The 25684-nt window shown below is 40.7% G+C and overlaps 1 protein-coding gene across 1 annotated transcript in view; it reads left to right on the top strand.

Annotated features, from left to right (window-relative positions):
• BMPR2 (bone morphogenetic protein receptor type 2) overlaps positions 1-25684 on the top strand; it is a 111884-nt gene that overhangs the window by 64327 nt on the left and 21873 nt on the right. The gene's annotated exons all lie outside the window — the stretch shown is intronic.

Here is a 25684-nt window from a genome sequence, read left to right as displayed (position 1 = left end):
TCTCTGCTAAAAGAGATTATATGCAGAGCAACTAATAAAGGTGAAAAATGAGAAGTGTATTTTTAGAGAGTATTTCAGTAAGATCACTGATATAATGGTGAAATATTTTGGATTTTTTGTCAGTATTTGACATATTTTACTTGAACCTTCTTGTTTTTGTCTGAAATGTAATGAATGCTTAAAAGAAATCTTTGTTTTATTAATTTTGGTAATCACTCTTTGGTTACAGGAAATGAATTGACTGTACATGGGGTTTTTTTGGGGGGGAGGGATGCAGTGTGCAGATTACAAATACTGAGTAATGGCATTGTGGAAACTTGTGTAAATTAAGGCTGTCTCTTGCGTTGTTGTGGCAGAGGGAAAGGTGATAGTATTAAGGACTAATGTAGGGAAGAGTATAGAAATGAAACTTCTTGCAGAGAACCAGCACAGAATATAGTAAGACAGTTAGTAATCTGTATAGAAGCTTATGTAGAAATAGGAGTGAAAACTTAGTTTCTGTAGAATCAGTGAAAGGTTTTGCCAGTCACCCAAGACTCTGATAACAGGTAATGCTTTCTGAGTAATTTCAGTGATTCTCATTAGAAATGGGTATATCAAAAGCAGAATCTCTTAAAGATTGTTGTTAGCAGCATTTAATATTTTAACTTCTAAGACAGCATAGTCTCCCGAGATTAAACTAGCATCTTTACTGAATTTAAAATTAAAGCTTTGATGTGCAATTGGAGTCTGAATATGAAATGCTAGCTATGAAGGCAAAGCCTAGCTAGACAGAAAACTGTACATGCAAATTATTTCTCTTGGAGAAACATTTAATCAGAAAGCTGAAATCAGTGTGTTTCACTTTCGCCGAGATTGTAATGTTATGGAAATGTTTGGAAATTTTTGTATGCACCAGAACCACAAAATGCTGGAATCATTGTTAAGTAAAGTAAGAACATACACAACCTAGTAATATGAAGGTGTTTATTTGAAAAAGGAGGAACATTTCAAATACCATTTTTAGGAGAAAAAAACCCTATTTTATAAATACATTCCTTACTGCTTTGTCAAACTACTGTTTGGAGTGCACTTGATATGAGCAGTACAAGGTGACTTTAATTAAAGCTGTGCCAGCAGGAATTAGGACTGTTATGTCCTGGAGGTCAGAGGACAAGGACCTTTCCAATGTTCTTTTAAAAACCTGTTGAAATCTGAAAAACATGGAAGATAGGATTTTATCTCTATCATGAAATTGCAATGATTTGTTTGTGAAGTGCTAGAGCTGTAACCACACTTTGTTTCAGAAGACTAAAAATACTTTAGTGTGCATAGAGATCTCAGATCTTCAAGTAGATGTGCACAAAACTTTTAGCTTATTCATTTGGTTTAATTCTCTAAACTGCATCATCGTCATCTTTGAAGTGTCCTACATATTTCCAGTACTACACAGATAATATTTTATTTAACAGTTTCAGGTCTAGAATGTAGAAAGGAAATATAATCTGAAATATAATCAGTGATTTTTTGCCTTCCTCAATAAGAGCAAAAAATTTACACATTAAGTCAACTAGCATCTATAAACGGGCGATTCGGTTCTTTGCATCATGTACAGCACTTGAGGCAGTAATTTTCGTATCTGCTGGAAATTAGCTTCTTGCAGTTGGTATGTCTTATGTGCTCCTGCTAAGACCTTAATGATCTACAGATATCCTTGGGTAATACAAATATTGTAAATATATTTTCCATTTACTGGAAATACTGAGTATTGTCTGACTTTTCCTCTAATAAACTAATGCCATAACTAGCAGATGTCGATTGCGACAATGCGCATTCATTTGTTGTGAATGCCTTACAGATGCAAGGCAAAAGTAGGCAAGGCTCATGAGACCGAAACTCTGTCAACCTGTTTTAGTGAAAAATCGGACTGTAATTAAAAAAAGGTAATAGATAAGGAATTGTTTTACCTCATCTATTATTAAGGCTAGATGGAGAACAGGCAAGGATGATGCACTTTTTTAACTCAGCTGCCGCAAAACTTACGGTGATAAGCATTATTCTAAACAAATTCTACTCTGCTATTTAACAACCTAGACTGAAGGTAGCTTTGGGGAATCCCAGTAACTTGCGAAATACTGGGAGCTCTCTGGAGGGCAGGTATACTTAGCAGTTTGCTTTTTGGGAACGTTCTGAATCGATGGGCTTAAAAAGTATGTTCTGCTGTAGTAGAAACATTCTAAAACTGGGTGCTGTAAATCTTGGAATATGGGAATGAGTTAAGCCTGCACCACTGTAGAAGCGTTTCTCCTTGGAAGACTTGAGGAGGTAGGTAGTAGCTCTTGGCGACAGGTGTGGCTGCTGCTTGCAGGCACAGCGAGGGCTCTCATGAGTATAATCACTAATAAGAAGAGGAATTGAGGTTGTGTGTTCAGCCACCTTTTGGTATGTTGTCAGGTAAAACCTGAATTCCAAACCTGAATTCCAGACTTCCGGGATTTCTGGTGCGTGGGAACTCTGGGCAGCGAGCTGTGTTCCTGGGAAGTGGAGGGGAAGAAGTCACTGTAAGGCTTGCCTGCGCACAACTTGTATGCGTCTGTATTGCTCTTCAGTGTGGTGTCCATTGTAGCAGAATAGCAGTCTTCAGGTACTACAGCTTATTCTGGGAGCTGTGCATACACAGACTCTGACTTTGGTAGAAGGACAGTGGTGCTGAAGGGCATTAACCAGTCTCAATATATTGGATTGTAAATCAATGTTGCTAATGGGTACAAAACTGTGTATATCAATTCTGACTGAACTGTTACAACTGTCTAAAGACAAAGGTAATCCAGCAATTAAAGGTATTTTTAAAGAGATCAGAAATTAAAATGTACAAGAGAAAGTCTACAAACTGCAAAACAAACGTAAATAAGTCAATAATGAAACACTGGTATCTTTCAAAAATGCCCATGTGAGCAAGTTCCCATTGAGGAGAGATTAAAAGCACAATCTGTTTCTAGAAAATAAACTTTTAAGAGGAAAGAAAAAAATGCTTAGAGGTAAAATATACCTCCAGTTATCCTGATGTCTTGACTTCTTTTAAAGCATTTTTCAATTAATCTTGAATTTAATAAGTTGTTCTTTGAAAAAAATTACAAGAAGTTAAGATACGATTTAATAGGAAAAATATGGAGATAGATGTCTGGCTTATTAGTTTATTCACAATTTTGGCTAAGAACTAAAAAACTTAGATCTATAACAAGACATCGACTATGGCTCTGTATTTGAAGGTTAAACTCAATTTTTAATTTTCTTCTTTCTGTGAAATTCTCCTTTTTGTGAAATTCATAAAACCAGAACTTCAGTTTAAATTTCAGGTAGAGGTGGGTATTGCATGTTTTATATAGGCATTTCAAACACCTAGTTTGTTTTCTGTGGTTTTACTTTGGTCAGGAGTAGTCAACTCTGGGGGCATGTAATGCTAGGAACTGAAGTGATTGCTTATGTCTTTGGAGTCTGAACGCAAAATGAGAGCGCTTCAGAGACAAGTTCAGCCGTTTATCGTTCTGCTCTTCTGCATTTTTAAGCTGATGATACTGCATGTGTAGTGAAATATATAATTACCCACAAAATTATAGTGTCTAAATTAGCCAAGATATTGTACATTGTAGTCCTTACCTAGTAAAATTAAAACACTATTTATGCTATATAAATATTCTGCTCCTCAGTTGCCATGTGTGTTTCAAGTTGAACATTTGTTTTCACATGGAATTTGTTGAAATCTCTGTCTCGTCACTGTGCTAGGGGTTGCTTCCTGGTGGCAGGAGTGGCAGAAATGGCTCTGCTCAGGTTTCTCAGCTGCTATGGCTCCCGACAGCGGGTATTAGCTTCAAAACGCTACAGCGCTATCTCCCACGAAGTGTTAGAGCTCAGAGCCTTGCTGGGAATACTGTTCATTATAATCCACTTTCTCCTACTGTGTAATGCTAGTAGCATTCCTCATACTTGACTTTTTTTATCATGATTTTACTCTGTTTTCCTTTAAATTGTTCAAATGAATGGAGTTAAGATTAAAAGGAAAAAGGACTGTACAAAGTTCAGGTGTGAAGCAGTGCTAGGTGCATCAGCTGCTGCTAATAAATCCTCAGCTCTGCCACATTGCTGGTTTTGTCTGTCCTGAGTACAGTAACGGTAAGACGGGTCTTTGTCCACAGACTACTGAAATAACAAGAGGTCAGACTTGGGAATGGAAGTATTAAGCATGAAACTGAACATCACTTGTAAAGAATGGATCTGTTGTGAGCTCTTTGGTATGGTTAAGCTTATCTGTGCAAAATAATGTTTAGTTCACTGAAAATCTTTCATGTCTTTTTCTTGCTCTTTAATTAGACATTTTCTATAAGCCTCACTTGCTCTTGTCCTTGTGCTGTTTGCTGACAAAAATCTGATATTATATCACAGTTTTGTCTGATATGCTTCTTTGAAACAACCCCCCCCCCCCCCCCCGCCCCGATTATGGAACTAATTCACTTTTGAAAGAAAGGTTCAGTTTTCTGGCCTTTGGAATATACTTAGAGCAGTCTCCTGTTAGCCCAACCACTTTGTAGCTGGGCCTTCCTGAACTGCATGTATGGACCAGCATTGTGGACTCACACTGATAAGCAGAGATGGAAAATCCAGACAGATGTTCAGAAAGATGTTGACTTTTCAGAGGAGGTCATTAATCACTGTTCCTTTTTGAGCCTTTTTTGGTCCAAATTTTCCTTATCTGGAAAGCATTGTGCTCCTGAGAACCAAATACATTACTCAATGTTAACTTCTGGATTCTTTTTTATGAAATAACATGCAGTGCATCTTTGTTCACACTGCAGACTATCTGGAGATCAAACAGGAGCTGTATTTCAATATGGCACAACCTTAGGAGATGTAGATAAATAAAGCTTTTAGTTTATAATAATGTGCTAGGTTGTTTCTAAGAACAGTTGAATTACTTTTAGATAAGGTGGTTCAAGCAGCTTGAATCATGTCTGCTAACTTCTAGCGCAGGAGCAGGCAGCTGGCGCAACCGCCGGTGCAGGCCAGCCCGGCAGCTTCCTCTGAAAGGCTGAAGCCAGAGGTGCAGGCAGCGTTGTGCCCGTCCTGCGTCTGGGCTCCCCCTCACTTGCCTCTGCTGCAGTCCAAGGCTCAGCTCAGGCCTGTCTGGGCTTATCTATGGAAATACATATTAAAAGACTGTTCCTTGTGCAATTTGATTTATTTTTACTGTACTCTCAACTGTGTTGTTGGAGCATCTTCTAGAATTGGGAATAAACAAAAGGTTAGGTTATGTAAGGTGTAGTTTGCCTTTCTTCTTTCACCTTATCAGACAAAATCTCTGTGTGTCAATGGGTACTGGAGATCAATTTTTTTTTTCTTTACAAAGAAAGGCTTATGTCCTATTTCATATTCATGTGAATAGCAAATTCAGATAAGTGCCTCGTGTTCAAATTGTGAATGAATGACTCGTTCTGCAGTTCTGAATCTGGAGTCTCGTATTTGGGCATCTAGCTCCTGAGAAGATGTGTAATCCTGGCTATAGGTATCTCCATTATTTCTGCAGAACTGCGCTGTCAGGGCTGTTTTGAAGTCTCAGGGAGCTGAGGTACCTTTTGGTGTTTGGGCTAACACAACCCCATGTGCTTGAAAAGACTCAGCGAGAGCAGAGCTCAGGTGAAACAGGACGCAGGGGACCGTGCAGCAAGGAAAGCGTCGTGGCAGTGTGCTCCTGATTAGATATGCTGCTCTGTTTTATACCAATTGCAGGTATTTTCAAAGATGTTCCTTTCAAGACCAAATAACTTTTACTGTTACTCTCCAAACAGGAGAAGATGAAAGTGGTGCTCACTAAAATCTTCCTGAAGACCCTGTCCATGTACTCGTACTATTGAAAGGCCTTCAAGCAGAAATTCAAGTTGATGCCAGAAATCCATTTATATTTGTGTTGCTCATATTACCCGAGAATGCTTACTGTTGTTAATAGGTTAATCTAGAGTGAGGGGAATTCCTGAAAATGTTCTAGGTAGACATAAGAAAAGTGAAAAGGGTTCCTCAATCCATAGCTACTTCTGTGTACTTGTATTGAGTCTTTCCTGGTGTCTTTTCATTTTAGCTTGAAGCTTACCTGGGTGTTACTCTTTCCAGTCATCTTCCATTTTTGTTCTCTTCTTCTGTTAGGTTTAGGAATGTTGCCTCCTTATTTATGGAAATAGCTGTTATTGATATATATCGTTCATTATTATTATTATTTTCATTGTTTTGTATTTAATAAATAAAATGAACAGTGCCCTGTTGCTATGGACACTAATACACAAGCATTTCAGCTGGGAGACTAAGTGTGTCTATTTGTGGGTGTGTGTGGGTGTGTGAGAGACAGACAGACTTTCCCTTGCTGCAGTCCTTATTGTACTGAATTTGTGATAGGAAATCTGACTTTTAATGCCAGCTGTTAGAAATCTGCAGAACATATTTTTTAGGTTGTATGCTTTCATTATCAGAATAAGTATGGATCTTTCTAAATATTGAACATAATCAGATTTATGTAGTATTTCTATATATTTCTTTGTCAGAAGACTATTTTGATTATTTACATTTTCTTTTGGGACACTAAAGTATTTATTCTGTAACACATTTGATAATTTGAAAGAAATCAATATATTCATTAGTCTTAAAATCTAGTTTAGAAGAGTTTTAGTTCATTTTGGTTAATTTGCAGAGTATCCTTCCATAAAAATTTGATTTGTGGAAGAACATGTTTGGTATACAGATAGGACTGAAGGAAAGAAGATAGAAATTCAGTCTCTGAGGGCAAGTAAAGAAATTGAAAGAGGGAATTGTAAAGAAGTAAGGGATTTTCTATCTTCTTAGCTATTGCCTTAGCTTTTTCTTGTTTTAGGGTAGAATAAGAGATTTAAGTTTTTCTAACAGGTTTGAGGAAGGATTTCTTTTTCTAAGAAATCTAATATCAAGTTGCATTGAGCCTGAATGGGAGTTTGTGATCTAATTTTTTGAACACCATTAAAAGTTCTAGGGAGGTGGATTCAGTGTTTCAGCCCTGCTGTTTTTGTGTAATTGTTTTAAAGCTTGATCATACAGAACATTTTGTATGTTTTTTGGGGTGCCAGGCCACCTATTTCCTACAAACGTATGCAGTAGCTACAGGTGACATTAGGCAGCTTTCAGCTTTGGCCCAGATCTAGCTTTCTTCCAGACTGGTGGCGTGGTGCTCATTTAGAAACTGCCTGCAGGCCTATAAATATTTTCATACACTTGCACAAAATTCCTTGTGCAGACATTCACGTTGACTTGAAACTGTATCTAGTGAACAAAGGTAAGGTATCCTTGTATCCTGTATAAAAACACTTTTCACGTGTGCAACACTTGGACATGAAGCACGAGTGTTGGAGCTGTAGAAGTGAAAGTGATTTTCCCTAGGCAGAACCAAAATATTCCCATTTATCTTTGGGTGGTGGTTCAGAGCCCACTCCATCAATCTGTTCGCAAACTGGATGCATATAGCTGAAGGAATACAAGGTTGATGTGTGCTCAAGACAGCCATATCTGCTGTATGGAGCAGCTAAGGTCATTGTTGCTTGATCATGGGTCTGCGTCTCCCATTAAAGCATTAACTCACCTAACACTAGCGATGCGGGACCCAGAAATACAATTTTAAAACCCAAGAATTTAATACAAATTTGCTAAAACAAATGCAGCTTTTAAGTATATGCCTCTTTGACTTTGGTGGTTTCACCTTAAAAAAAGAAAGAGTAAATAAGAAAAAGAAAAATAAGTATATTTTTTAAAAAAGTTCAAATTCCTGAAAGCTAGACAACTAAACTTCAGCAAATACAAATTAGTTATATTCTTAACTGCTTTTTCTTTTTCCTCTGTTTCCATTCTCTGAGGGTATAACTGCAGTGAGTAAGGCAAAATGGATGATGCTACCTGAGTGCTGGTGTGAATTACATGGAGCAATGTTGCTCCCTTGAATGCAGGTCCAGACATTGCTATCTCTGCAATGGAATGGGAAACCAGAGAAAACTTGTTAGTGAAAGCTTATTGTGAAATAAAGCACAGAAAAACACCAGAAGTCAACCAGTATTAGGTGGACATACAGAAAACATTTAAACTTTTTTTTTTTTTTTTTTTTTTTTTTTTTTTTTTGGAAAAAGATTTTTAATGGCCCTGAAGAGTAACTCAAGCTTCTCGGCCTCAGCAGGTGGATGGCACACTTGTCAGCAGTGCAGATGGAGCTGAGAGGTGGCGGCCACCGCACTCGGGTTTGGGTGAGCGGAGCGCTGTGCACACCTACCTGAGATGCTCCCAGCTGCAAAGCGATTCATAGCATCTTTGGAGCAAGTGAAAAATGTGTGTGGGTGAAATAAATACACACTGTAAACCAAAAGCATTGTACATCTCCTGCACGCTGTGCCAGGCGTGCTGGGAGGAGGCAGCCCATGGGCCTCGTGGCTCTTGCAGAGTGCTCGTACAGGCTGCCTCGTGCTGACAGCGGCCCTTGCAAGGTGTGGGCTAACCTTGCTAAACTTGGAAGGGTAAAAAGGAGACGTCTCATATCCAGCACTAAATGGAGAATAGGTAAGTGTTGTAATGGCAGTGGGGGAGTGTGCATAAAGGAAACATTTTTAAACTAATTTGAAATTTCAGTTGTGTGACTTAGATATGCTAGTAGTGTTTTTCCTATTTTTGTACAGAGCATTTAAAATTGATTTTATTTTTTAATTAAAACAGAAAGCATCAAGCTCTCTAGTGGGCAAAGTTTTGATAATAACCCCAGTGTCAAATACCTGTTATGAAGACAATGTTTAAATTTTGCAAATGGGGAAAACTCGTAAGTTGTGAAGCCTTAATTTCACTTAATATTTCTGAATACATCAAGTGAAATATGATGCCACAGATTCAGTCTGCATAGCTTTTCCCAACTCTGCTAAACTTCATCCTACACTGAACGAGTATGCAGTGTTTTATGTGAGCTAGACCACACAGAGCAGGGAATAGAGGCGAGCACAGCCCTGCATTTAGTAAGAGTCCAGATGTGTGGTCACCCTGTTATGTTTGCTGTGTAACAGAAGTGTCCTAGAGCATGGGGGAGTACAGAGCTAAATATTTAATTAGTATGCTGAGATCATACTGCATCTAAATGTTTTTCCCAGGAAGTGCTTATTTTGTGCCTGCACACTGTTGCATGCTAACTTACGAGTGAGTTGGTAGGTGAGCATAAACTGGTAAGTTTTGAGATTTTTCCAGCCATCTGTATCATAATTATCACTTTATTTAGTCATTTATAGTTTCTGCTTGAGCAGGATGTGAAGAACAGCCTTGCACATGCAATGCCACAGTGATGCCAAAAGCCTGTCAGGAATTTGTTCACCCTTGTAATGTATTTGTAACCATTGGAGCTCTGTTGATAAGTTGTCAGTAGCAGTGTCTTAGTCCCAAAAATGCTATTGGCACTATGATCTTACATGCTGTGATGGAGCCATTGAAATAAGATTGTAAGACAGTCTTTTCCATTCGTTCTAGATTATTATTGCATAAAATAGTTACCAGGTAAGAGCTGTTAGCTACTCTTTTTTGCCTTTGTTCTGGAGAAGCAAGTATATACTTGCAAATGGCTTTTGAGGTTTGACTATCTTTTTACAGCTGTGATTTGGCTATATTTTTACTGTTTGGCAGAAATGTGCACGAGTCGTTGATGAAGTGTCACAGAAGTCATAGAATACTTGCTTATCTTTTTTGAAAGGATAGCCTGGGAAACAACTCCCTTCTCTAAAAAAAATGTTAGGTCTGTACCTGCTCAAAGGCACAACGGGTGTGATTACGTGCGGATTGCTAGAAGGGACAGGCAAGGTAACCTCCCCCCCCCAAAAAAAAGACTTAGTGCGAACTGAAAGTATGAACTTGTTTGAAATCTCCCCTTTCAATAGGCAGCCATAAATCCTCATTTTTGTCCTGGTTACATATTTTCTGTTTAGAGGAGCTTATAGAGTTGCATATCCCGTTACTCTGTTTTCTTTTAAGACTAGCATGAGAGTGATGGGCCAGAAATTTCAGAAGACTAGTGATTGGGGGTGTCTTAATTTTGAGTGACCAAACAAACACGTCTTAAAAGTGGGCACGTTTCACAGCAACTTCACTAAAATCTAAAAACGCTTTGCTGGTGTCCAGTTGAGAACACAGACCAATTACTGAAAACCATGGCTATGGCCACTCCTATTTTGTGCTATGTTAAAGCAGGAACACCTGTCAGGAAGCAGTCAGTCTCAAGTTTAATAATATTTTGTTGTTTGACAAAAAAGGGTTTCTATTCATTTAATGGGACGTGGGGGGGTTTGCCATTCATTTAACGGGATTTCGTGGTGCAGTCAGGATTTGAGTAAGCCAGACTGACAGAAGCCTTCTTTGTGTACAATTTTTAAGAGACTGCCTTTCCCATTCTAATTTTTCTGTTTTTTTTAAAAGCAAGTATTGGTGTAAATACCTGTCTTATGAATTTATCGCTCTGTCATATGGTTTAATTGTACAGCATCACTAAAACAGCTAAAATCAATACTCAGGGCTGTGACAACTTCAGGGATTGATTCAAGAAATTTTTTAATTACATTGAAAAAAAATGTTTAAAGTAGAACAGTTACAGAAGCCATATATTTCAGGATGCAGAAGTGTTTGATTCGGCCTGTGAGATTAGTGTAGAGATCAGCTGAAGTTAGATCGCAGCACTGTTAGCAGCTCAGCTCCATGGGACTATGCAGTGTCTCCACGTTAGCTCTTCAGGTTTGTGCTGAAATCCGTATGCCTGCTCTGAAACAAGTTTGTTACTCTAGGGCAGCCAGAACACGTTGTACAAGCAGCGTCAGCTGTGTTTCTCGTATGCCCACGGTGCAGTACGAACGGGGAGCTTTGATACCAGCCTTGGTGCATGTTCCATGCGTGTTTGCTTTGGCAGGGGAGTTGCCTCAGATCTTCCTTCCTTCCTTCCTTCCTTCCTTCCTTCCTTCCTCGCTGCCCCCAGCTGGGCTGCGGCCCCCGGCTGGCAGTGCCTTGCCATGGGCTGCTGAGCGGACGCGCAGGGGCGCCGTGCTGCGCCAGCCAGGGCACCCACCACTGCGGTGCACCCAGTGCCCAGCGGGAGGTGGCAAGGGGCGCTTGAGCTGGCGCTTGGGCTGCCAGAGAGCAACATCAGACGGTGGCTTTATTTCATCTCGGATCAAGCCCTTAGATCTGTAGAAGGATTTTGCATAAGTGCAAACTAAGGATTGCTATTTATCATTATTGCCTTTTTCATCTTCATGCTATTTTAAAATACTCAGAAGCCTTTGAAGTTAGGGAAGGTACCGTTTTTCCCTTCTATAACTGGGAAACTAAAGCACAAAGGAACCTACCTAAGATTGACGTATTCAAAATCAGAGCCAGAAACAAGGTCTGCGCTTCTCATAGCTTTGTATTTTAAGTTCTAGAAAATATTATTTTCCTTAAAAAAAAAAAAAAAAAAGGTATATTCATGTGTGCCTAGTGTAGTATTTACGGAGCTGTAGTTATTTATTTGAAGAAGGTTAGCTTCTGCTGCTGGCGAGGAAGCAGGAGCTGCCTGTCAGTGGGGCCAGTGGCTGTGGCTGGGGCCCCGCTGAGCTGCAGCCTTTCTCCCGGCCCCGTCGCTCCAAGCCTGGCTCAGCCGTGGCCGCCCGGGGAGGCCTCTCTCCTCCTGACACGCACCGCTGCGGTGCTCAGGTTTCCATCTCCCTTGCTGTTTTCCTCTGAATTTTCTTCTACTTGAACACCAAAATTTTTTTTAATTTGGCACATTTAGGCAGAGTGACTCAGAGGCCTTGAGGGTGTCCCCGGCTGACGCGTCTCCGCGCTGTGAGGTCCCTGTCTGAGCAGGAGCTGCTTTGTGCTCGGGCGCCGGCTGGATGCCCACTTCAGCCAGGATGGGGGGAGAGGGAAGCAGCCCTCCTTCCCCGCGCGTGGGCTCCTCGGCGCGACAGAGAGAGCCAGCCTTTCCGCAGGAACCAGGAGAGGGGCCGCTGCTGCGCTGGGCCCCCGGCGCGGGCGCTGGTAGGGCGGCCAGGGGAGAGCAGCATCTTCAGTGGCACTCGGCTGCTTTTTTAAAAGCCCTAGAAAAGCAATGTGGTAAAGGATAGAAATTACGCAGCTGTGCAGAGAAGAGTTTGATAGGATACTTCCCTGTCACTTTTCATGTGGGAAAAACAGACAAATAAGGGCAAGGATTAATGGGAAAATGGGACCTGCGCTTTCAAGTTAGACTTTGTTCTTCTAAATCAGGATATGAAAGCTTGGAGCAGATCTGTACCCTCTGGAATACAATGTATGCTGTTTGAGCTGGCATTAACCCGGCAAACATGAGCTGTAGCAACTGTAAATGTTTCTAAGACAGGTTTAACTCGCAGCTTTGTAGCACATATCTTCAAATTTAAAATTACAAGAACATTTAGATACAAGAAGGTAGGCTATACTGAGTTGTTTTGGAAGTACAGAATGTATTGTTGAATTAAAAACAGAAGAAAGAGCTAAGTTTTAGTACTGAAATATTTGCTAAATTTAAGAGAAGGATGACAATATGCTACCTGAATATATTAATATATATTAAGCTGCTTTAGGACATTAAATGTGAAGTATTAGGGCACAGAGGTGTAATGAAAGGTTTTGTCATAAACTCATTCTCACTGTATCTTTTTATATTGATCTTGTTTTTTCATTTGAATCAATTAGTTGCTTAAATTGTACTACAATTCAGTTTTTGTTGCATGTTTAGGGTAATGATTTTGGAATAAATATGCTGCACAACTACGTCCATTAAAGCAGTTCACTTTTCATTGCCTATTGATAAGGTTGATGAAGAAAAAAACTGTCTGTAAACGTCTGCCCGAGGGCCACGGCTTTGCGCGAAGGAGCCCGCACGCCGCCTCGCCTCTGCTGCCGGGGCGGGGGGAGCGGCGCCCGCGCCGAGGGCAGCGCGCCTCCAGCCCGGCCTCGGCCTGGCCCGGCCCGCCGCCCCCAAGCGCGCACACCCGCGGCCCGGCAGGAAGCGCCCGCTCCCGCAGGCCCGGCCGCCGGGGGCGCGCGCCAGCCCCCGCGCGCAGCCCTCTGCCCCAGAAGGGCCGGGGCGCGGCGGCGGGCGCAGCGGATGCCCGGGCAGCGTGCCTGCGGCTCCTGGCAGCCAGCCCCCCTCCATCCCCGCCGTCGTTTTCAGGGAGCTGTTCTTGAGTTTGCGCACCCCTATGAAAATATACGTTTTTTGCGTTTTGATGTCGCTTCTGTGTGCTATTTTTAGAGCAGCAATATGCCTGGGAACATTATGCCTACGGAATATTTAGCTATTGAGCCTGCTGGATTTAAAATAATTTTAATCAGGCTTTGTGAAGTACTCATTTTCTGTGCTGCAATACATGCATTTTTGGGGGTCTAGTGTTTTTACAGGTGCTGGAAGAGTGCCATCACGTTAAAACCAGCGTTGCTGTTTGATTGAATAGGAGAAAGACTTGTTGGTCCAAGATCAATGTAAGGGGATAATGTGAACATTTTTCCAGCCTTTTTATTAAAAAGTATTTTTATGAATATTTTATTTTGATATATATGATGTTCCCTGTATCTGATTGTCTGTCCAAACCATCTTTCAGCAGATAAATGTCAAGCTTGAAAGCACTATTCAGGCATACTCAAGTGCAGTTTGCTTGTAGAAGCAAGATACTTCTTTTATCTCTTTAGTAACCAAGTGCTTATCTATTTGTAGGCAACTTCAGAAAGATAATCTAAATATGTTTTTGGTTTTGCATTGCTAATAATTCTGCATATATCTTGATTATAGGGAGTGTTCAGTAGTATTAAAATTATCCTGGAAACATCTGATCTCACAGAAGAAAAAGCAGGTAGAGCAGTAGAGTTGGGTTTTTAACAGCTTGGGGATTATTTCTTTACAAAAGTGACAAGTTGCTAATTCATGTCTTTGTCTCTAGTTATCAGAGAAAGAGGACTGTTAGAGATTGCATAACCCAGTTCTCTGCCAAAGAAATTATCACACATTCTTTATTTTTTAAATTTCATGTATCAGTGCGGCCTTCAGTTTTCAAAACAAACAAAAAAGGCAAATCTAATGCACACAGCCAGGATCCAGATTAGGTGCTTGTTAGCAGATGTTACCCCAGAGAAGTTGGGGCGGAGGCTGCAGGAAGGATTGCCCCTCCTAGGCTGCGTGGTCGGGGGGGGGGGGGGGGGGAGGGAGGAGGCGTCGTCTAGAAGCAGCCTAGAAAGCTCAAATCCAAGCTCTATTTCCCATAGCACCTTCTCATTTGAGAAGAAAGATCTGCCCACTGAAACTGCATTGCCACAAATGACTTCTAGCTATAGAAGGACTCCTCTGGAGGATGTTATGGAAAATGTTTTTACAGCCCAAGCCATATTACATTTTTAGGCATTTTCTGCAGAGGCGGAGGGGATCTGTGATGGAGTGCTGCCAGCTCTTGATGTTACTGCAGGTCTCGTGAAAGTTTGGTGCTTTCTTAAAAGTCCAGATTCCAAAAGTCTAAGAGATTGTGTGAGAGTCTGTTTCCATGTGAAAAATGAATAAAAATTCTAGTCCTGTTTGTGGAGAAAAGCATGAAAAAATGTGTGGTTAAGGACACTTCACGAAAACACATATGTATAATTTTATATAAAAATATAAAATCAATCAAATATGATGATGCTAAATGTGAAATGATAAAATATTGGTGATGGTTTAATTTTTTCTTCAAATAATGGAATGATTGGAAATAAATGCAGACTTTCTGCTTCATCTCATACAGTCCGGAATAGAAACCAAGGATTTGCTCTGAGGTTTAGAGAGAAAACATCCGTTTTTAGTTGCAAAAGAAAATTGCCTTAGGGTTAGTGGTTGGCAGGGTTATTTTATTAAAGAATGTCTCATCGTTTCCCACAAAAATACCATTCCCATTAAATGCTTTTCATCTTCCTAAGCGCGGAGCACTCAGTCCTGCTCCGTAGCCCTTAGTAGGTGTTTCCTGGCTAATTTCAGGCACCCTGTGTTTAGATGCTTGCAAAAATTGTGTGTGAAATAATGCTTCTGACCTTAATTTTGGTTTAAGTATTGAAGGTGGCCGCTTTGATGAGTAGCAGATATTTATGTTCTGTACTATTTCATACTATTACAAAAATTTCAACATGATTTTTACTTTTATTAATAATTTGTCAAGCACTGATGGATGCAGTCTCATTTCAAATTTACAGACTCATAAAACAGAATCAAGATAATTGTAATTTTAGGGCATGCACCTATGAAAGCTTAGGTGAACTGCGAACATTTAGGAAAAATGATATTATGGAAATGTTAATTTTTTTTTTCCTTTTATTATTCTCAGCTGTCTGTAGTTTTACAGAAAACTGGAAATAGCTCCTGCTGGAGTTCATTGTAGAGGTCTCTAGAGAATAACTTTAAGGTATTCCAACCTTGTAGTACTGGCTTAACTAAAAATGTGGTTTAAGTGAATTTAAATCAGGGTGTGCAATTGTGATTCTTGTTTGTATGTGTAAAAGCGTGACCTAGTCCATAGTATCTAAAAGGCTTCTAACATACATTTCTTCATGACAGGTTTTCTGCTTAATCTTTTTTCTTTCACATTTTCTTGCCTACACCAAATGAATTTAAGATTTTCTTAAAATAATTTGAGTCATTTTGGTACATTGTTTATATTGGAGGCATTCTTGCCGTTTGCCTTAGCGTGATGAAGACTGAAATCTCTTGTTACAGGACCCTGAATCAGGAAATGAATCAGGAATGAAGCATTGGTCAGTTAGTTGAAAGGAAATGTTGATTGCCATCCAGAAAAGAACACAAAAAGGAACTGATTAAGTGTTTTGGTTCGACTGGAATGTACAGCTAGAATACAGTAAGGAATGAGTAGTTCTTTTATCCTTTGTGGAAGATTCATAAGACACATGTGATATAACCCATGTGTAGACTGAACAGATAAATTTACTACTTCTTGTATATTGTTCAGTGGCATTTTCTAAGGAGCCACAAAGTTAGAATACAGGATTTAAAAATACAATTTAAATACTTTTTTTAATGAAGAAACTGGGAATTAAATCATACAGACCATGTCACTGCTAACTAGTCAACAAATACAATTTAGCGTTAGAACTGAAAGCTATGAGTTCTTAGAAAAGTTTGGCAACAATATTTTTTTCAAAGGACTCAGACCTTATCCCTGTGTTATAAAAGTCCTGCTGGGCCACTGTGAAAGATGTATGATTTTAAAAGCAAGTAGAATTAATTATACTTGAAAAGTCACTTTTATAATTTACAGAACATATTTGCAGTCATCTGCAGCTGAAGGCCATATTGCCCACACACTTCATCGCTCCATCTTGCACTGTGTTTGTAATTTAAACGTAAGGTTTCCCTCCTGCTTCTGATCTCATCCCCAATATCGTTTAGATTCCTTAATAGAAAAGTAACTTCTGTAACAGATTGGCAGTGAACATATTGAATCTATCACATCAAAGAAATAGTTGTAGGATGGCGTTAAGACTCTGCTCCTTTTTAAAGCAATCTGTATGGGCAGATCTTTGGGTTCCTGTGTAATTTCACTGGCTTTGATCAGAGTCCATACAGCCGTAGCTGCTTGGAAGAATCAGATGCAACTGGTGTGCTGTGAAGGTTGAAGGACTGCCTTCTCCTCTTTTGTTGGAGACTAGCACTACTACTAACCTGGTGATACAGCAGTAAAAATAAATATTAATATTTTTGTACCTATTCAGCAGTCAGACCATTTGGTTTCTACAACATATTGATACCAAAAATTCTGTGGAAACATTGGTAATTTTTTTTTAATGATTTTCTTTATATAGAATAATAGTAGCATTTCTCTAACATGTTGTTATACCATATTTACCTAACTTTAACTATACACATATATTATCTTCTAGAATTATTTACTACTGTTTATGCCAGATAAGTGTAAGCTAACAGTAATTTAGATGAAAAGTAGGCAGACTATATTAAAAAATTTCACAAAAAAGTTTGAATAGCAATATAGAGATCTGGTGGTAAAAATTACTTTTAAAAATTACTGGTAAAAATTTGTTTTATGTGCAAATGCCTTTAATTATATGTCCCCCCACATTTCCTAAATACTGTTCACAGAATCACAGAATCACAGAATCGCTGAGGTTGGAAGGGACCTCTGGAGATCATCTAGTCCAACCCCCCTGCTCAAGCAGGGTCACCTAGAGCACATTGCACAGGATTGCATCCAGGCGCGTTTTGAATATCTCCAGAGAAGGAGACTCCACCACCTCTCGGGGCAACCTGTTCCAGTGCTCTGTCACCCTCACAGTGAAAAAGTTTTTCCTCATGTTAAGATGGAAGTGTCTGTGTTTCAGTTTGTGCCCATTGCCTCGCGTCCTGTCGCTCGTCACCACTGAAAAGAGTCTGGCCCCATCCTCTCGACACCCTCCCTTCAGATACTTGTACACGTTGATAAGGTCTCCTCTCAGCCTTCTCTTCTCCAAGCTAAACAGGCCAAGCTCTCTCAGCCTTTCCTCATAAGAGAGATGCTCCAGTCCCCTAATCATCTTTGTGGCCCTTCGCTGGACTTGCTCCAGTAGTGCCACATCCCTCTTGTACTGGGGAGCCCAGAACTGGACGCAGTACTCCAGATGTGGCCTCACCAGGGCTGAGTAGAGGGGGAGAATCACTTCCCTCGACCTGCTGGCAACACTCTTTCTGATGCAGCCCAGGATACCATTGGCCTTCTTGGCCACAAGGGCACATTGCTGCCTCATACTTAACTTGGTGTCCACCAGCACTCCCAGGTCCTTCTCAGCAGAGCTGCTTTCCAGCAGGTCAACCCCCAACCTGTACTGCTGCATGGGGTTATTCCTCCCCAGGTGCAGGACCCTGCACTTCCCTTTGTTGAATTTCATGAGGTTCCTCTCTGCCCACCTCTCCAGCCTGTCCAAGTCTCTTTGAATGGCAGCACAGCCCTCTGGCGTATCGGCCACTCCTCCCAGTTTTGTATCGTCAGCAAACTTGCTGAGGGTGCACTCTGTGCCTTCATCCAGGTCATTGATGAAGAAGTTGAACAAGACTGGACCCAGTACTGACCCCTGGGGGACACCGCTAGCTACAGGCCTCCAACTAGACTCTGTGCCACTGATCACAACTCTCTGAGCTCTGCCATTCAGCCAGTTCTCAAGCCACCTCACTGTCCACTCATCTAACCCACACTTCCTGAGCTTGTCTATGAGGATGCTATGGGAGACAGTGTCAAAAGCCTTGCTGAAGTCTAGGTAGACAACATCCACTGCTCTCCCCTCATCTACCCAGCCAGTCATTCCATCATAGAAGGCTATCAGATTGGTTAGGCATGATTTCCCCTTGGTGAAGCCATGCTGACTACTCCTGATCACCTTCTTTTCCTCCACATGCGTGGAGATGGCTTCCAGGATGAGCTGCTCCATCACCTTTCCAGGGATGGAGGTGAGACTGACTGGCCTGTAGTTCCCTGGGTCCTCCTTCTTGCCCTTTTTGAAGACTGGGGTGACATTGGCTTTCTTCCAGTCCTCGGGCACCTCTCCTGTTCTCCATGACCTTTCAAAGATGATGGAGAGTGGCTTAGCAATAACATCCACTAGCTCCCTCAGCACTCGTGGGTGCATCCCATCAGGGCCCATGGATTTGTGGGTGTCAAGTTTGCTTAAATGATCTCTAACCCACTCCTCCTCCACCAAGGGAAAGTCTTCCTCTCTCCAGACTTTCTCTCTTGCCTCCAGGGTCTGGGGTTCCTGAGGGCTGGCCTGACCAGTAAAGACTGAAGCAAAGAAGGCATTCAGTAACTCTGCCTTCTCTGCATCCTTCGTCACCAGGGCACCCACTCCATTCAGCAAAGGGCCCACATTTTCCCTAGTCTTCCTCTTGCTGCTGATGTATTTGAAGAAGCCCTTCTTGTTGTCCTTGACATCTCTAGCCAGATTTAATTCCAAACGGGCCTTAGCCTTCCTCGTCGCATCCCTGCATACTCTGACAACATTCCTATATTCCTCCCAAGTGGCCTGTCCCCCTTTCCACTTTCTGTAGACTTCCTTCTTCTGGTTGAGTTTTGCCAGGAGCTCCTTGCTCATCCATGCAGGTCTCCTGCCTCCTTTGCTTGACTTCCTACTCATAGGGATGCACCGCTCTTGAGCCTGGAGGAAGTGATGTTTGAATATTAACCAACTCTCTTGAACACTCCTTCCTTCCAGGGCCCTCACCCATGGGATTCCTCCAAGTAGGTCCCTGAAGAGGCCAAAGTTTGCTCTCTTGAAGTCCAGGGTTGCGATCCTACTTGGTGCCCTGCTGCCTCCTCGCAGGATCCTGAACTCCACCATCTCATGGTCACTGCAGCCAAGGCAGCCCCCGACCTTCACATCTTCCACCAGTCCTTCTTTGTTTGTTAGTACGAGGTCCAGCAGCACACCTCTCCTTGTTGGCTCCTCCACCACCTGGGTCAAGAAGTTGTCACCAATGCTCTGCAGGAATCTCCAGGACTGTTTGTGCCTAGCTGTGTTGTCTTTCCAGCAGATATCGGGGTGGTTGAAGTCCCCCATGAGAACCAGGGCCTGGGATTGTGAGGCTACTTCCAGCTGTCTGTAGAAGGCCTCATCGACTTCCTCATCCTGATCAGGTGGCCTGTAGTAAACACCCACAACAGTGTCACCCATGCTAGCCTGCCCTTTGATCCTTACCCATAAGCTCTCGACTCGCTCTTCATCCACCCCTAGGCACAGCTCGAGACATTCCAGTTGCTCTCTCACATAAAGAGCAACTCCACCACCTCGCTTTCCTGGCCTGTCTTTCCTAAAAAGCACGTAGCCATCCATGACAGCACTCCAGTCATGCGAGCTATCCCACCATGTCTGTTGTCAGAGTACAAATGGCCACAAGTATTTTAGGTTGTTTTCATGTGTATGATGCATTGAAACCACATTTCAGAGTCTAAGGTTTCATACTCAAACATTTAAAGGTTAGAAAGGAACAACATAGTTACTTGCACAGTGTTAAGGCAATCTCCTTGTGTGTCTGTGTTTTGATACAGCTTTTAATTATACAATCAGGTTTTTCCCCATGGGTTTCCTGCTTTTTCAACATGGCTAACACACAGAACGCTGCATCTACTCCATATTTCATTTTTATTTTCATCAGTAGGTGGCTCCAGGACTTATTTACTTGCATGTTCCTTACCCCAAAAACAGAGCTTTGTTTTTGCATAGGCTTTTTTAAGATTTCTCATCACAACAGGGATCTCTGGCCTGTCTCAGGTTTGGTGCCCAGAAGCTGAAGACCTTGTGTTCAGGGACCACCAGTGAGCTCTTCGGCCATCCTGGCACGGGAACTTCAGGGTCGTGGTACAGAAGAGCCTTCAGGCCAGTTTTCAGCTGCTATAACCAGGAAATCTTCCTGATTTCCCACCTCAGTCACGCTATACCTTCCAATTTAAATAACAATATTAAAGGCAACAATCTTACAAACTGTGAAGTGGAAAACAGAAATTCTGTTTGGATCCCCCACAGTACATCAACCAGGCTGCAATATTTTACCTTCACAGCACAGACTTTGGTACTTGGACTGACATAACACCACTGATAGCAATGGGTAAATTACGCTTTATCTGGAGCAGCCACGAGAGGGAAGGTGTATTGGGGGTGGGGAGCATTAAGGGGAGAATTGTCTGGCTTTCAGAATATTTGCTGATGGAAAAGGAAGATATAAGAAGCTTGCATCCTCCTCCTGGCTCCAAGGGAGGAATTCTCTAATGTTTACAGACTCTTGCCATTGGCCATTGTAACCTGTTTTTGTCCCAGTTTCCTTTGATTGCTCAAAATGTTCTTTGGTAATAGCATAAGTGCTAATTTTTTAAATATAGAAACAGGAAGCATACAAAAGAGTCTTTCATTTTTGTGAGTTAAATTACAGAGAAATAGAAGAAGCTTTTCGAGCATAGACATACATCAAAATATTTTTGCATTAATTAATATTACAAGCTTATGTTTATAGTGGAAAGGTTAATTTGAAGGAAAAATATTATTCCTTGTGATGTCATTAGCACTGTCAGCGTTTTTCGTTCTGTCTCATTCGTGAGGAAATCTAGGAAGGCAGCAGGAGGAAGCCTCTGTGTGTGGCAATATGGAAGCTTAATTTTAAAAAATTAATTTACCAAAGCTTTTGGAAACTATTGTGGCAGAGGTGCCTTAGAAAAGAAAGAGAAATCCCTGATGTGGTAAAAGTGCCTGAAGGGAGCATCAGGGCTAGGTTCAGCCGGACTACTCACTCCTAACTGAGTAGTAGAAGCACTAGCCTCCATGGTTTGCTCTAAAATACACTCAAATTATTTTTGTGTACCTTTGACAAAATCCTCTTCCTACACTGGATCGGTTGTACTTGAGTTTTTGGGACCTGAAAACAAGCTCTTTATTGCTGATGAGGTCAGCGCGCTTCTGGGAACAGCTCTGCTGGCCACCAGCTGCTCCCCAGCCAGAAGGAGGTCATCCCTATTTTAATGAGTTGTGGATTAAAAAAAAAAAAAAAAAAAAGCGGGGGGTGGAGAAAAAAACCTGTTGATACTATTTTTTGTGATTTTTCTCTGTGATGGAATTGGTAGACTTCATAAAAATGTAGAAGTATCAGAATTATTATCAGAAAAGATATCAAAGATAGACATATCTGCTAGATGCCTTGGAAATGTCATTTTACCTGCTGCTTGAGGAGCCACGTGAGCATTTGCTTTCCCTTTCCTATCTGAGTGGGATCACAGGTCACCTCTTAGGGTGTTTCAGGCGCTTCAGTGTTTTTTTGTGTTTTTTTTGGGGGGGGGGGAGCGGCAAATTTTGTTTTAGATCAAGGAGCCCAAGTAGAAGGTTTTAATCTCTACTGAATAGAAATTGAAACCTCATGTATAAATAGCAGTGAAACAAGCAGTAAGGCTAACCTCTGCTTTCAGTTGCACTAACATAAGCTTGCAGAAGCTCTGCTGATACCTTACGTACACAAGCTTGGGTAGAATTTGGCTCAGTAATCAACTTTTTAATCATTAGATTTCTATAGTCTGCAGCTAATTCTGCTCAGCTTGTCTTTGTACAGACTTGGGCTATTTTTGGTGTGTGCTATACACTGGTGTGGAGAAGTACTGAGCTGTCTCTGTTCCGGCTCTGAGATTTGAAGCCGGTGGCGGGCAGCTTCTGCCTTCGTTCTGTCTGTGTTTGTCCCTGAAGAAAGACCCAAATTAGAGTACTCATTAGTAATTAGGCATGTTTAAAGTCAGTTCATACTATGACACAAAGAAAAAATATATTGAAGCTGTAGGGCAGGTGTATTAATCTTGTCATTGTAAATAAACTTTTAAAGCAGAATCCACTGGTTTGGGTTTCGGGAATGGGGTTGTTAACAGTCTCAGATTAACTCAGTCTTACTTCAGTTACGCATCTGGAGCCACTGGTAGGAAGCGTCGTGTCAAATACACTTCATACCGAGTGTCCTCAGCTGAAGAAGTGATATTTATTTCAGACAGGACTACGTGTTCATGAAAGAAAACATGAAATTTGTATACTCATATATTTTACATTCCTATTTAAAAAGTAGCTTATTTGAAGGTCAGTAATTACGTTAATGACCCACACTGATGTGCCTCTCGATGAGTTAGTTTAAATGCATTTTCAGATAATACCTGGAAAACTGTGCAAGGGGTGTGTATGTGTGTGCGCATATACACATACAGTTTTGCAGTATACAATATATTGTGTATATATATTACTTTATAATATATATATATATATCTGTGTGTGTGTTTATATTTATATCTGTATTATTATACTTAGAACTAGATAAAAGAGGAAAGGTACATCTCAGCAAATGCCATTTACTAAGAGTCCCTGTCTATTTTTAGCTGAAGGTTTGGTTTTGCAAGCATTTTCCATCTAGGTGTTTAAATGTAAGTCAGCAGCTGGTTTAAAAAGCTAAAGATGAAATATATCCAAAGAATGAGTTAGACTGAAGAAATATCCCAGTTAGAAATTTTTGTTGATTTGAATGATAATTATTTAGCAGGATTCTTGTTAAACTTGGGAGGGGTTTAAAGCCGTGTAGATAGGTGACATAGCGCTTTTGTTCTATTTAAGAAAGACTGATAATCTAACGAGCAAAACAAGTAGTCATACAAAACAGATACAAAGCAGACAGAAGTAATACTTAGCTTTACATTACGTCTTGAAGGATTTCTTCTCATAACCTGCTTATTTGGCCCATTCACTTTCTTCACCTCTGTTCTAACATTGCTCTTTTTAGGAGGGTTTTTTTTGGGGGGGGGGGGAGTTCTTGTTTCATTGGTTCGTTTGGAGTTTTTTGCTTTTCTTTTTATATAGATTACAAATAAATGTCAAATAGTAAAACAGTCTCTGCTGGTAAATGACAGGAAGTCATAAGCAGTGTCTTACCCACCCATGTTATTTTGAGTTGCACACTGCCAATTCAGTGATTACTGCCCTTATTAAGAAATTTGTGTTCATTCTTAAATTTATACACGATGCTCAACAACCTGACGATAGTAACTCATGGTATAGGACTGACTTGATTATTGGAACAGCTGACAACATTGTTTTAGTAATCTTTATGAGATGAAAGAATGGTGCAAGATAAGTCATCCAGCAGCAAACATTTAAGGTTTGTTGAGAAACAGCTTCTGGCTGCTTAAAAAAGGTGGGGAAAAAAAGGTTTTTTTTCCAATTGAAATACAAGGAAGTTCTTTGGGGATACCTGGCAGATACACAGATAGCCAGTAAACCTAAAAAGACCCAGAGTGGTCCATTAAGGAATGATAAGGCAATGATGCATACAAGCTGTTTGTTTAAAACCCCTTTTTCTCTACATGTTTTTCTACTGCTTGATCTGCACAATACTTTGTTATTTGGAAATTTTCTAGTAGCTCTTGGGCCTGCATAATGCCACTATTCACAAGCTGGTAGTGGAAGAAATAGCGAATGTGCGAGCCCGACAGCCGTGGCGTGAGATGCCCTCCGCTGCCGGGGTGCCGCTGCCAGGGCCGGGCTGGGGCGGTGGAGCAGCGAAGGCCTCTTCCAGGACAGTCTAGGGAATGCCAGTGCGGACGAGGTGCCGCATTGCCTCTTCGACTGTATCGATAACTAAAGTAGAACAGTCGGACTGAGGCGTTAGACAATATGTGGCAAACGCTGCGGGAATGATCACTGTGTATTTAGCAATGGGAAGGTTGTAAATGGCTGTACCCTAGATGCATGGTCAAGCAAAAAAGTTAAGATTATAGCAAAAAAGCCCATCCCCTCAAGCCCTGCATTTTTCCAGTGCATACTAGGCACTATCTCAAACACATACATTTAATGTTTCAAAGATTCATCAATAACATGTAAATAATTAAGTTACTTCATTCTCAAAAACATCAAAGTTATGCTTCCCCTGCCCTCAGTTATTCGGCTTCTTGCACTTGCCTAGTATTTCACATAGCTTTGTACAATGCACCAGTTTGCTTTAGGATGCCGTGATTTTCATGTATGTATATACGTGTGCAAAAATGTTTTGAATTTATAATTTAGATGAGCGTTGTAACTTGCATTTTTTAATTTCTATGCAGTGGAAGTCACAACTATTATTCCACAGCATAATGCTCTGTGGCAATAGGTTTGTTGTTGTTCTTCTTTAGCTAAAATTATTTTACCAAACCCAGTAATGATGGTATTTCTTTCCACTGAGCAACCTCTTTGAATATGATATTGTCATGATTATCATGAGCTCCCTCTGATTTAGGGGGCATATCTGATATGAGCCACATATTATTTTTGATAGGTGACTTTTCACACACTTTTCACACTCCCTCTGGTATTTTGTTTTACCAGCTTTTTATTATTTCCTCTTACCATTACAGATATGTAAAAACGGAAGCTGTCATCTTTTAAATTTGCTTTCTCTTCTTATCTGGTTCACTTACACCTATCCCCACTGGCAACTGGAGTAGATGAATGTTTAATTTCTTTTAAAAGCAGTTCCAGCAAAGTGAATTTGTTGATTTACCCAGCTAGTGTAGACTAAGATAAATTTTATTTGAGTCTCACCTAAAAATTTGCCCAATGTTTAAGCCCTGTGTGCATTTTATACTTTGTGGTTTTAGCATAGTTAGGCCTCATTACAGTCTTTAAAGGAGCACTTTTAGCAATATATAAAACAAGTTTAAACATAGTTCTCAAACTTGGTTTTAAAGCCAATGTAAATGAAGTCTTGTAATGCCACATTCCAGGGATTCTGACATCAGAGGAATATCTGCAGTAATAGATTTTCATATTAAAGCTGCTGAATTTTTATATGCCTGAAAGAAGCCAGACTGGGGCCTGATGTGGAGAAGCAATAAGCTAAGCATTCAAGACACTAACAAATTTTTTCATGAAAAACTTTTTTCCTGTCTGGAAGAAAATTTGTGAGGTATAATTTTGATACAAGAAAATCAAGTTTGATTAAAAAAAAAATTCAGTAAAAGTGAGCATCTTATTTAATTTTGTTTAGTATTTTGTTGTTGTTTCAAGTTTCTTGATAGTCTGCTACAATCTGCAGAGATGTCTCTCGATTTTCGTGAATTAATCAGTCAGAATCATGCTAAAA

Source organism: Apteryx mantelli, chromosome 6 (assembly GCF_036417845.1).
Source record: "Apteryx mantelli isolate bAptMan1 chromosome 6, bAptMan1.hap1, whole genome shotgun sequence".
Classification (NCBI taxonomy): domain Eukaryota; kingdom Metazoa; phylum Chordata; class Aves; order Apterygiformes; family Apterygidae; genus Apteryx; species Apteryx mantelli.
The sequence above is the reverse complement of the archived record's forward strand: the minus strand, read 5'-3'. Positions and strand labels throughout refer to the sequence as shown.